This window comes from Syngnathoides biaculeatus, chromosome 6, assembly GCF_019802595.1.
Source record: "Syngnathoides biaculeatus isolate LvHL_M chromosome 6, ASM1980259v1, whole genome shotgun sequence".
Classification (NCBI taxonomy): domain Eukaryota; kingdom Metazoa; phylum Chordata; class Actinopteri; order Syngnathiformes; family Syngnathidae; genus Syngnathoides; species Syngnathoides biaculeatus.
Window position 1 is genome coordinate 29946366 of NC_084645.1, and position 13405 is coordinate 29959770.

General features: G+C 40.5%; 1 long non-coding RNA gene across 2 annotated transcripts in view; it reads left to right on the forward strand.

Annotated features, from left to right (window-relative positions):
• The first annotated feature begins 1173 nt into the window (after window positions 1–1173).
• The window catches only part of LOC133502149 (uncharacterized), a 28488-nt gene continuing 16256 nt past the window's right edge, over window positions 1174–13405 (forward strand). Inside the window, exons 1-2 of one of the 2 annotated variants that reach the window (XR_009795373.1) lie at window positions 1174–1257; window positions 3079–3190. This is a non-coding gene — a long non-coding RNA (uncharacterized LOC133502149). Of the gene's footprint in view, window positions 1258–2614; window positions 3191–13405 lie in introns of those variants that run through there. The other variant, XR_009795372.1, reaches the window with a different exon arrangement.

Genomic DNA, 13405 nt, shown 5'->3' on the forward strand with positions numbered 1-13405 from the left:
AGGGTGGGAGAAAAGATATGGGGGGTGGGGGGCTGCACATCTCATCCGGCTCTGTCGTGACGTGGGTAGCGTGCGCGCTGGCTGGCTGCGTCAGGAGAGAGGCAGTCACTGTGCAGCCCAGACGGCAGTGGGGTAGGGGGGGGGGAGTTGGGAAGGGAAAGGGGGGTGGGACATCGTGACTGACTGGCTTGGAAATGAAAAGACCACCACCATTTTATATTTCTCAAAATCATCATTTAAAAATAAATAAATAAAAATCGCAGGGGTCCAACTATGTGCAATATGAAGAACACTGCCAAAACTAGCTTTGAAAAGTTAAAGGGGGCTTGAACAGGCTTATTTGGCAAAGGAAGCAGGTAAGTTTATTGCCCCCTATAAACGAGTATTGTTTGGATGCTGCGTGGACGTTTTTGCATTGCAGCGCTTCGATTGGTTCGGCTATGCCTACTCCTGCTTAATTCTTAATTTAATTAGCGTGTGTAAAATAAAAGCTCCAGGAAATAGGAAATATCATCGCTATTGATCACAAATTGGTTACCCCTCATCATTTCTTGTTTTTTTTTTTCCTTTCATTTTTTTTTTTTCAAAAAGGGGGGTTCCTTTGCTTGCGAGGCTCCGATTGGCCGATGACGAGCTCGCCCGGGAACCAATCGCACGCCTCCCCTGCTCTCTATTTATTGGCAGCAGTCTACAGCCCGACTTCCTCCTCGCACGGAGCGGCTGCAGCGGCGGCAGCAGCAGCAGCAGCAGCAGCAGCTCCTCCGACACTATTACAGAGGCGATGAAGGAAAGAGGGAAGATGCATGCATATAGTGGCATGCAAACTGCGCCCAGTAGAGAGGAGGAGGAGGAGGAGGGGGGGAAAGGACCACGGACAGCTCGAAAATCGCGGAGATTCCCTTACCTTATTCCTGCTATTTCCATCTATATATACATGCATGCGCGCGCGCGTGCGTGTGTGTGGTGCCGATAGCTGGCGATACACTCGAGTGGAGTGGATGGAGAGAGAGAAAGACAGAGAGAGATTCGCGGCAGCAGAAGTCACGGAGGAGCGCTCCAGAAAAACAAACAAACAAACAAAAAAAGCCAAAGATATGTCCTTCGCGAATCTTTTTGCGGTCTGGGCTTGCTGTTCTGAGCTATTCATTGGGAAGCCCTTACCCCAAAAAGCATTCGAGGGGGGCGCACTCGCCGCCGACAGCATCGACGACACATCGGATGGCTGGATCTCATCTCAGCCACTCGTGGAATTTCCCCGTACGAGCTCGCGTTCTTCCTCTTCCTCTTTTTTTTGTCTTTGCTCTGTCGTTTTCCCCTCATTGGTTCTTGAGCTCGTCTTCGTTTACTCGTCTTGTTTGCACCACAGTGGAACCTGTGCACCTTTCCCCTCATCTTTGTTGCACACTTGACGGATTACACACCTCCCAAACTCCCCTCCACACACACACGCGCGCGCGCGCGCACACACACACACACACACACACACACACACACTTTTTTTAAAATCCTCTTGACTTCAACTCCCGTATGCTACATTGTACGAATGTATTGTATTCTTTTAGTTTCTAGTGTAACAAAACAAACCAACTTTGTGAGTCAACCAAACACACACACACACACGCACGCACACCAAGCTCCTCTTGCTTTCTGTGAAGTAACTTTGTTTAAAAACTCCCTCGACCCTCTTGCTAATATTGGGGGGCCAAATTGACCCTTTGTCAACTTTAAAAATCAAATAACATTTTAAAAAATGTGAAATGTTAACCTTTTTTTATAACATGCCTTAATCGTGTTCGGCATTTATGTTATATATATTTTAAGTTGCTGTTTTTTTAAAGTGACTAAATGTGCAACATGTTTGGTGTCTGGGATAAAAACAAACGCAATTTTTTTTAAGGCAGTAATAACCCATCCCACTCTCAATCGTGTTTTATGAATAGAAGTGAAGCCACCTTAAGCATCACTCCCCTCCCTCCGTCAACACCCCCCAGCTCCCCCCGACCACCACCACACACACACACAGGTACACGTGTGCAACCCACGACCAGCACCTGACCCATTCAAAAAAAAGAACTTCAACGTTTAAAGTGAACAATAATCAGCATATAACGGGCAGAAATGGCCCTTCAACAACAATGTGCACGCGAACGCAGCCCCCCGCCTCCCCCCCTCGTTCACGCGTGGCGTGCACAGACATAAACAACCCCCCCCAAAAAAGTCACGAGCCATATTTGTCGCTCGGTGACGTCATATGTCCCGTCAACCCATCGTCGCAACATTTAAGTGCAGTAACACAACTACACTAAAAAAGGCGGAAGTCATAGTTCACACGTCAAAAAATGATTCAAGTTTGGTTATTTTATCATAAGACCGTCACGTTTTGGACGACCATACATTATTGGGGAAAAAAGACACGTGATAGACATGCAGAAAGTTGATTGAAAATGAGATATGAGTTAGGATGTGGGCATACTGCATTTTCAACAGCACGGTATAGAAAATAAACACAAACCATAGTCCTCATGATGAAAATGCAAGTTGTAAAAAAAATGAAGGCAAACTTTTTTTTCTAAAGAGGGACATTGTGTAAAAACCTGAAAAAGATGCAGAAAGTTGAGCGAGAATATAACATTGTGACGGCGGTGTCGTGCAGTTACGTTTTGAAGAGGATGGTACTAAAAAAGATCAAACCACGGTCCCCCATGATGAAACCGGCACGCGCGTCACCATTTCAAATAACGTTGTTATTGCAAAACAGGAGCGTGACAAAAAGACAGCATGTTTGACAATGTCCCAATATATTATTATGGCGATGGCATTAGATAAGTTCAAAACAAAAAGATCCCCAAAAAAGACTCAACCATGTCAATTCCCATTGAAATGCATTTCTGTAAAACACACACACGTGGGAAAAAAAGAATTGATGTGCGTAAAAGAACAATCGAGAATATTTTTGGGGTGTTTTTTTTTTGTTTACCCCAACGGGATCTTCTAGATAGATGACGTCATGGGAAAACCCGGGTACAAAACGCTTACTTGCCAAAACTTGTCAGCGTGCGTGTTTCTTGCGTCTTGCAGGTGAGGACGAAATGCAACGCGCAAGACCAGGACCGGGAGGCCATTCCAGTCGCGGACGTGCTGGTGACCCATGACCCGCTTCGACGCCCTTTCCTTCTAAACCCTGCGAGAGGTAATTGCGCGAGCCCCGGGTCGCGTGGCCGCTCAACTTGGACGATGAATTGGCGTCGTTACGAGTTGGTTTCCACGTCATATGTACATTTATGATGAACTTAAATCAAGTCAGAGTTAGGTCCAAATATGTAGCAAAACGCGGAGATGCCAACAAAATGGACGCTGCAAAGCTAACGTGTGTGCGTGCGTGCGGTGTGCTTCAGAACATGTTTAGACAGAAAAAACAAACAAACAAAACAAGCTCGTTGGCATCATCAACAATGCAAAATTGAAACCATACTATTTTGATCAAGTGAGCTGTCTTTTGAGGACGTATTCAGTATTCAATATTCAGAAAATGACTCGCTCAAATAAACGCTTATATCATTTGAATGAATCTGCGTTGGAGGGAGGGTGGGGGTGTCAAACTCGTCTTTATCTCGCGTCACATGGGGGGGGGGGGGGTTTCCCTAGGAGAGTCGTTATGAGGCATGTAAATATAACGCCGTGCAACTGTGCAATTAATGGAATGGCTGTCGTGAGAAACATGCTTGCAATGTTAAAAGTGAAGGAAATGTACACGTTTGCTGCAGCTTTTCTGCCAAAATGAAAGGAAGCTACGCATTTAGTCATAAAAGTACACTTAGGTGAAGGATGGGTTGCTTTGTGTTACAAGCAAAATTTGAGTTACGAGCTAACTTCAGATTCTCTAGAAAAATGGAGCAATTAAAATACTGTGATGGAGGTAACGGTTGAGCCACAGTCGCGAAGTACTTTCAGCCATTCATTGAGCGGGACAAACTGAAAATGAGAACACTTGCAAAGGCGCTGCTGTAAGCCGCGACTCACGCCCAGACCCTCGCACGCTTACGAAATGGCTAACATGAGTCAGCCCCGCTCACTAGGCCACGCCCCTTTAAGGCACCCAAAAACTCTAGTATGCACAGTAATTACACTTTATAAAACCAGTTTATTTCTGCACATTCACTGTAAGTTTTACAATGCTAGTTTGTCTTTTAGTTAAAGCAGCTAACCTTCTTTTTTGTTTTTGGTTAAGGTTTAAAAAAATATATATTCTCAAGTGAACTGAATAATTTGCAGCCCTCTTGATTGTTGTTGCCATATTCACATCCATGATGGCGGATCAGGTTGCAAGAAACGCCACAAATATGGCCGACATTTTGAGTCAGTAACATTTCCTATTGTGAGAAAAACACTATATTTTGTGAGAACTAGCATAAGCTCACGGTATATGTATAGCAAAGATTTATTTGTATAGCGCATTTCATACACGAGTTAACTCAATGTGCTTTGCGTGATTAAAAGGATTTGAATACAAAGAGATAAAATATTAAAACGGGATTAAAAACAATCAAAATGACAACAAAATAGCCATCTGTTTTCTTAGCCGCTTATCCTCACAAGGGTCACGGGAGTGCTGGAGCATATCCCAGCTGTCAACGGGCAGGAGGCGGGGTGCACCCTGAACTGGTTGCCAGCCAATCGCAGGGCCAACAAAATATATAATTGAAAACTAAATAAAAGTACAATTAAAATCGCATACAGTGCAAGTAATATGATCAAAAAATCGATATATTCTAAAAAGCATTAGAAAAAAGACGAGTTTTCAACCTGGATTTAAAAACATTCACACTTGGGGCTGACCTCACCTCTCTTGGCAATATATTTCATTTTTTTTGCACCGTGTTTGCTTTGGACTCTGCACTCCACTATTAGACCTGAATCAGTCAATCTCAGAGCCCTACTGGGTTTGTATTCCATTAGCATTTCTTTCATGTATTCAGGACCTAAACCAGTCAGAGCGTTATAGACCAGTAGCAGAACTTTAAATACTATTCTAAAACTGAGTGGAAGAAGTAGACTATAGAATTGGGGTTCTATGCAATGACCTCTTTGTTTTGGTCGGAATCCGAGCTACAGCATTCTGAACGAGCTGCAGCTGTTTAATGCTCTTTTTGGGGAGCCCAGTCAGAAGACCATTACAATAGTCAAGTGTACTTGGGATAGAAGCATGGATGGGTCTGCTTGACACATGCAAGCCTTCAACGCTCGATATGTTTTTCATATGGTAAAGTACGGTTTTTGTGATTGATTTGATATGACCGTTGAAAGTCAGGTCGGAATCAAACAGAACACCAAGGACTTGGTCTTTGGTTTTTAATGATAGAGAGTCCAGTTGTTTACTAACAGCAATTCTTTTTTCTTTATTGCCAAAAACAATTGTCTCGGTTTTGTTGTGGTTTACTTGAAGATAATTTTGCCTCATCCAGTCATTTATCTGTGGCACAATAGTATTGGCACAATACCTCTGTAATTTAACACATTTTTGCCATTTAGAGCAGTATGGTACCATGATGGTGTAAAGGCTCCACAAATATGGCCGACATTGTCACAAAGTCCTGCAATTTGAGAGAATCTGTAAGACTGTATGTTTAGGTTTTAAAAAGTGCGTTTTTCTGGTAATATAACTAATTACAGCCCATCTTCTTATTGAAAAAATATCATCCATTTTCATGGGTAAGGTTGCGAAACACTGCAAATATGCCCAACATGGTGCGCTGCTAATATTGTGGCCAAAATGCAACATTCCCGAGCAAATTCCAGATAATTAGGGTGAAAAAAAAGACAATTTTCAATTTCAATTTTCAACCCATTTTGTTATGTCCACATAGTATACATGAGGCAGTAAAATAGTCCACAAATATGGTCGACATGGTGCGCAACTTAAGCGGCGCGTCACAAAAGTACTGTCTTTTTAGCAAATTTCTAAGCATAAGGGTAAAAAAAAGCACAATGGAACTAGTTTATAGTTGGTCTTGTCGTTGCCAAAATCTCACCCTTGATGGTGGATTGCAATATACTCCGCAAAAATGGCCAACAAATTAAACTGCTAGTGTTAGTGCTTCAAGTACGTGTTAGGGTATTCTCATAGCACCAAAAGTAACCTAAGTCTCTCCATAGCACGTTTTATTGTTCTCCCCAGAAAAAAAAAAAAAAAAAATCTAACATGTTTGTGGATAGGGTTGCGAGAAACTCCACAAATATGGCCGGCATGTTGAGCTTTGAAACTTAGTCACAAAAATGCAATATTTTGTGAATACTTTGAAGAGGTTTTGGTTAGGGTAGGAAAAACAATCACAGACTCTCCATGTTTGCAGTTTGGGTTGCAAGACACCCCACAAATATGACCAAGATGTACAGCTAATATCGTTTTATACTTACATATATATCCATCCATACATTTTCTTTGCCCCCTATCCCCACGAGGGTCGCGGGGAGTGCTGGAGCCTATCCCAGCTGTCAACGGGCAGGAGGCGGGGTGCACCCTGAACTGGTTACCAGCAATCGCAGGGCACATCAAGACAGTCGCTCTCACAATCACACCGAGGGACAATTTAGAGTGTCCCGTTAATGTTGCATGTTTTTGGGACGTGGGAGGAAACCGGAGTGCCCGGAGAAATCCCACGCAGGCACGGGGAGAACATGCAAACTCCACATAGGCGGATTCGGGATTGAACCTGAGACCACAGAACTGTGAGGCCAAAGGTTTACCAGCTGAACCACAGTGCCTTTACATATATATTATATTTATATCTAAATCCTTGTTAGAAGAGGCTGTTAGAGGACATATAGTTAACAATAATATCCGGTCATATATTTTGTTGTATGTTGCGTATGAAATAGTACTTTCCCCCTATAATTTGGAAAAGTTTATTTTCGTAGCTTGCACTATTTAAGAAAAAAATACCACACTAACCATTTTCAAGTATGTAAATAAATGCATCACTTTTCCACTAATTCCTAATTGTGGTAGTTTTTGTCGTCCATCCCACAAAATCTTCAGTAATTGTCAGTAGTTTATTCACATGTGACCAGAATGGTTTTGATTAGGTTCTCCGTGAATGATCACAATATCATAAAGGTAATAATAGTTATTATTATTATTGTCTGCCTTGTAAAGAAATCTACTTCTTTAATTTTTATTCCTGACAATAAATTGTGTGTTTCTTGGGGAATTGTGCAAAAAGTTTGAGCCACGTTAACGGCTCTTTTCCAGCATCACTGAAAATCTTGTTCCCTGTCAAAATTGGATGTAAAAATCAAATCTTATCAGAATTTAGGAGGAAGTCATTGGAGAAGATTGCTACCACATTATTTCTATATTTTGGAATCATTTCCAACAACATAAGCGCCACTGAATAATTTCACACTGGCTCACGTGAGCTATACGGCCGAAAAAAAAAGTAAATAAAAGAAGTCGAGAATTTAGTAGGAAATTGTACAAAAGGTTTGACGCCTTAATATGTTTATAAATTGAGAGGATTTTGGTCATTGATGGAATATTTGCTACGTCATTGGTTGTGCCATATAAACGATAAAAATATTTTTCATGATTAAAGCAATTTGCTCGCAAATGATTACCCCCCCACCAAAGGAGAAAAAAAGGAGAAATTGCTGGACTCTGTAAATTAACTTGATACTCTAACGAGTGTGTATTATTTATTTTTTATGAAGAGGACGTCATTTATTTAAAGTTTCCTCGAACGGGCTTCATTTTGAAACAAATTTCCTCAAATGGGCTCTTGAGGTTGTGTACTATGCATTAATCATGACAAAAACAAAGTGTGTGTGTGTGTGTGTGTGTGTTGCAGCCCCACGTTCATCTGCTCAAAAATGTAAAAGAAAATTGTACGAATTTTTTTCACTTGTCTGTTCAGATTGGCACCCCACTGCGTCCCCCACCCACACCCCAAACCAAAACTCGACAAGTCCCGCCACAACACACTGCACCAAAAATGTGACATATTTGAAATGATATCAAACAATATTAGAATGTATTTATTAAAACATATATGAAAAGTAAATAATAACAGTATGGCTTATATAATTATCACATTCAATAAAAAAATTCTGAGCTCCTTTTTTTTCTTCAAAACCTCCCTTTTTGTTTATTTCATTTCTCCTTTATGCAGTTTATTGTGTATAAAATCTAATTTGATATTCTTTTCGAGGATAGACAGGAAGTACAAATATGAGAAAACAAAGAGGATTTGCATATTTTGTGATTTGTGTGTGTGCCATTCTGTATTTTAATTGGCAAAATATCCTCTTGAACGTGTCTCTGTTGTATTAATTTGATCCTATCTAGAGTTTTTTTTTTTTGGGGTGGGGGGAATCACACAAATAACGCACAGAAATGCAGATCGTTGGTGGGAAATGTACAAGAGTTTTGAAACGTTTTGCATTTGCAACACGGCAAATTTTTCATTACTATTTGGGAGATTTGTACATTTTATGTCATGTAGCAACTATATGTGTAATTGTGAAGCATTTGTGGGTACTTTTGCGGCGGTATACCTCTGCAGTGAATCCACATACTTTCCAAATTTAACATTTTGTTTTGTGGCATTTGTTTTACACATCGGTTGAAAATGTCAGCATATTAATTGACACCAATAATAGGTTTGAAGTTGTTTTTCTTGATTTCGGTAAGGGAGTAGCTTTCTTCTCTAGCATGGTCTTTTTCCCTGTGTGTCCAAACGGGCTGTATGTGTGTGTCCATGCGTGTGCGGCGCAGGATTTAAGCCACGGCAGTTGACAATTTAGCATGCGCTAACGGCGTCGGTGCGGAAGCAGCCTGGCAACATTCTTGTTTTGTGCACTGCTTTTTTTTTTTTTTTTTTTTTTTTTTTTTTTTACAAACAATCACACACGGTGCTTGCTCAGTGTAATATTTTCTGTTGTTGTTTTGATGTGTACATTTGTTGACTTTGAATATTTTTCTTTTTATCGGACGTGTGCACGTAACTTGGGGGAAGTTTAGCATTTGTGATCCTGTCACGGATTTACTTTTCAAACATTTGTGCCTTCTGTGATAAGTCACATTTTGTATCCAATACTTGACTGTGTGATATGCAGCTAATTATTTATTATTCCTGTGGAAAGCAACAAATTCTGACTAGAATTTAGTCGGAAATTGAGCGATAATTAAATGTTGACGTTGCAGTTATTTGAAAGTGAATAGCCTTAAAAAGTGCGTAAAGTTTAATAGCAGACAGACTTTTTCCACTCCGTTGTGTAAAAAATAATTGCTGTTGCATCTAATTATCTGGTTGGAGATTGTCATGTTTCTATGTGAAATTGTTGGCTTATGTACAGAAGCAGCTTGCTCCAACAAGTTAAATATCACATAATGACATCAATTTCATGGTTAAATGTGATATTTATCACATGATATGTTCAGTATCACGTTATAACGTGATAAATGTCACCTTTTATGTGACAAAGTTGCTCTTTAATATGATGAGTTTGCTGTAACGTGATAATTTTCTCATTTTACGTGAGAGCCTATCAAATTGTAATGTGATAATTTTCCCTTTCGCTTTCGGCCAATCCAAATGAAGCGCTTGCTTCCGGTGTGTGTCTTTTTTCACGTCTTATCAATCCAAGTTACCAGCTACATAACTGCACTGCTCCTTTCATAATAGTGTAAACAGGACACTTATTTAAAGGATTTAAGATTAAAAAATACACACATATGTTCATTGACCGAAAGAAATAACTGAATGTAGCAAAATTTTCATCAATTAAGCTACAACAATACTGAAGTAATTGTTTTTGGCAACACAGAAAAGTGAATTAGTGTTAGTAAAAATACCTGTAATCACTGTCTTTAAAAACCCAAGACCAATTTTGAAACTTTGATGTGCCGCAAGACTCGCATCTGATTTTCAACAGTCCGATCAAATCCGAAATGTCCCTTCTGCCATCTGAAGAACATTTGCAGATTGACGGCTGACATGTACCAAGCAGACGAGGAAAAACCCATCCGTGTGTTTTTTTCTCAAGTAAACTTGGCTATTGTAATGGTCTTCTGACTGGATTCCCACGAAAAAAGCATTAAAGAGCCGCTGCTCATTCAGAATGCTGAAGCTCGGGCTCCGACCAGAACAAAGAGGTCACAGCATTAGACTCCAGTTGTGAAATATTTACAATGGGTTCTAGTCAAATTCAGAATCAATTTTAAAGTTCTGGTACTGCTCTATAAATCAGTAGATGGTTTAGGTTCTGAATACATACGGTACATTGACAGACTCAGGTCAAATAGTGGAGTGCAGAGTCCAAAGCTAACATGGTGAAGCAGCATTTGGCTATTATGCTGCACATAAATTGAATAAATTGCCAAAAGAAGTGACGTCAACACCAAGTGTCAACCATTTTAAGTCCAGGTTTAAAAATATCTTTTTTTTTTCTACATGCTTACGAGTAGTTTTCTTTTTTTGTTAGCGAGACCTTTTTGCACTGCCTTTGAGGAATTTCAGCAAGCTGTTTTATTTTTCTGTAGTGTGCTTTGTTTTTTAAAATGTATTTTGCGCTTTGTTTTTGAAAACATTTGACTCATTTAAAGCGCCTTGCTTTGCTTTGGTAGGGCACAGCCAATCACCTGAACTGGACAAACAACAAATTGGTTGGTTTGGTTCAGGTATATTCTGAAGTCAAACTCATCACGTTCGAATGTGATAACTTATCATATTAAAATGGGAATTTGATCAAGCCTGAACGTTTTTTCTTTTTCTGGTATGGCAGGAGTACGCTTCAGTGTTGAAGTGTAAAAAGTGGAAAAAATTGTTCCAGATCGGATATTTCAGTTTTGCAGCAACACAGCCGAAAAGGAAAATGTTAATACAGTATTCGTTTTGTCGCATTTTGCTATTAAGTTTAACATATGGTAGTTGAGAATGTCAAAATGATTTAAAACATTTTCTTTACAGTTGATAAAGTTTTAAAGTGATGGGTGGCACTTTGACACCATAAAAGATGGATTGTCCAAACACGGATCCTATGGGGAAGATATATAATCAACCCAATATAGAGAACATAAAAAAATGCAACTTGTACCCCTTTGAAATTTATCACAACACACCTCAACTTCTGAAGACACTTTTTAAACATTGTACACACATTTTTGAACACATACACAGATGCAATCATCTTACGGTGCATATTTCCGTACATGGTCCTTTCAGAGTTTGTGGGGTGCACGTGAGTGTAAGCTGTGGGTGACAGCAGCTTCTGCTTGAGTGTTCTCACTCTCTCTATTTGTTTTACTGTACTAGGGGTCTATTTCCCACATGTCAGGTCATTAGGACAATTAATTTACTAACCATATTCTTAAAAAACACCATTGAAAAACCCATGTATCAATGAAACACTGTACTTGGTGTTATCCTGGGTTCAATGTAATGCTTTATTGGCGCGTCAAAGGAATAAAACTGCTGAAAGTTGAAATATGATTATTTGCATTTTTAAATGAGGTAAAATATTCAAGACTCGCCTACACAGAAACCAACGCTAATACATCAATTTACTGTACATGTAAAAGAGAAGATCGCTCTTCGTAAAGTTAAATGTTTAAAAAAAAAATTGAACTCCTGTTGGGAATTTGTGACACAACAACAAGAATAAAACCCTCAAGGGCTCTTTATAATTGCGCACAACACTGCTGTGGTGATCCTGCGCATAGTTTGTCTTCATACTCGCGCAATCCACGCGCACAGTTTCAAAAATGTACTGCAGTACTCCTCCAATTCGGGGGTGTCACTCGAGCTGGTTGTCACCTCCGGTGCGGGGCTGGACTCAAATGCAGGACTCCAAGACGAGGACATGATGTCAGGCGTAGTTTTATTAAAGCTGAGGTCATACACGGTGTAAGCAGTCCGAGAAAGCAGAGGTACAAAAGCGCTAGGCTAAGGAGGATCCAAAAGACATGCAGCGAGGTCTGACGACTAGGAGACAAACTAGGAACAAGGACTTGACAATGGAACATAAATTGAGGTGGTGCATAAACACTGTGACGACGATAACTCAACACTACACTATTTTCAGTGGTGGATATTCCTACTGTCTGTGAATGCAACTCACTGACACAGGGCACAATGAACAACGTACTGGCGAATGCCAGTGACCAAAACTCCAACTTAAATACACCGTCTAATTTCAGTCTCAATATGAAACAGCTTTGAGCGGTGACGGGTGTCACCGGCCAGGTCAGTAGCCACGCCCCTCTTGGTCACGGTCCAGCCCAGCTCATGACACTGGTATTGGCTAGGACGCCTCAGGATGGAGTTTCCTCGGAAGCTTTTGGTCATTTTCGGTCACCGTTTTTACTTTTCGTGCTGACCTTCTTTTGGGTCTGTTGCGGGCTGGAGTTTATCCCGGCCGGGATGCTGGGTGGACCCTGGACTGGCCGCCAGCCAATTGCAGGCCGTATGCACTCGCACTTTTGGGCAATTTAGAACCTTTGGTGAACCACGTGAGGATAACCAACACAAGCACAGGAAGATTATGTTACAAAAATGGCCTCACCGTTCCAATACTTTTGGAAGAAAAGGGTAGACGGTGTGCTGTAGTCTCTCCGTGTGAGCTTTTCGTTTGATTTGAACGCAACTCACTTTACGACACGTCAATAAGGCATCGGGTGCGGGGAGCAAGGGTGAAACTAGTTTTGGAGGTAGAGCGGTTAGACTGGTTTTTGTGAGGGGTGGGGGTCCATTTGTAGGGGATGCAAACACCTCCACAACCTGTTTAAACTCCCTTTCAATAAAAATGCAAATACATTAGAAAAATCTCTAAATCAGACATGATCCGTACTGGGTTGCTTGTTACACTTCAAACACATTTTATAGTTTGAAACAGCTTCGTATTGTTATCTTTATGAACATTACTGTTAACTGTTACTTGTGGAAGGGAATTAGTGCCACCAGGATTTGAATTTGAAATGTAAAGTGATCACATTTTCAATTGTTGGATTTCAGTGTAACTTTTCAATGTTAACAATTCAACTGGGTACAATTCGCTGTCTAAAATTCACTGTCTGTGCCACCAGGTAGGGTTACTTCAGGTCAGAACCGAACCGAACAGAACAGAACTGAATTTCAGACAGCGAATTGTAGCCGGTTGAATTGCTAACATTGAAAAGTTACACTGAAATCCAACAATTGAAAATGTGTAATCTTAATAAAGGTAGTACGAAAGTAAATGAGTGCCCGTCATTTCTGTTCTGTTCGGTTCGGTTCTTCCCTACCTGGTGGCACAGACAGTGAATTTTAGACAGCGAATTGTACCCAGTTGAATTGTTAACATTGAAAAGTTACACTGAAATCCAACAATTGAAAATGTGATCACAATACATTTCAAATTCAAATCCTGTTTT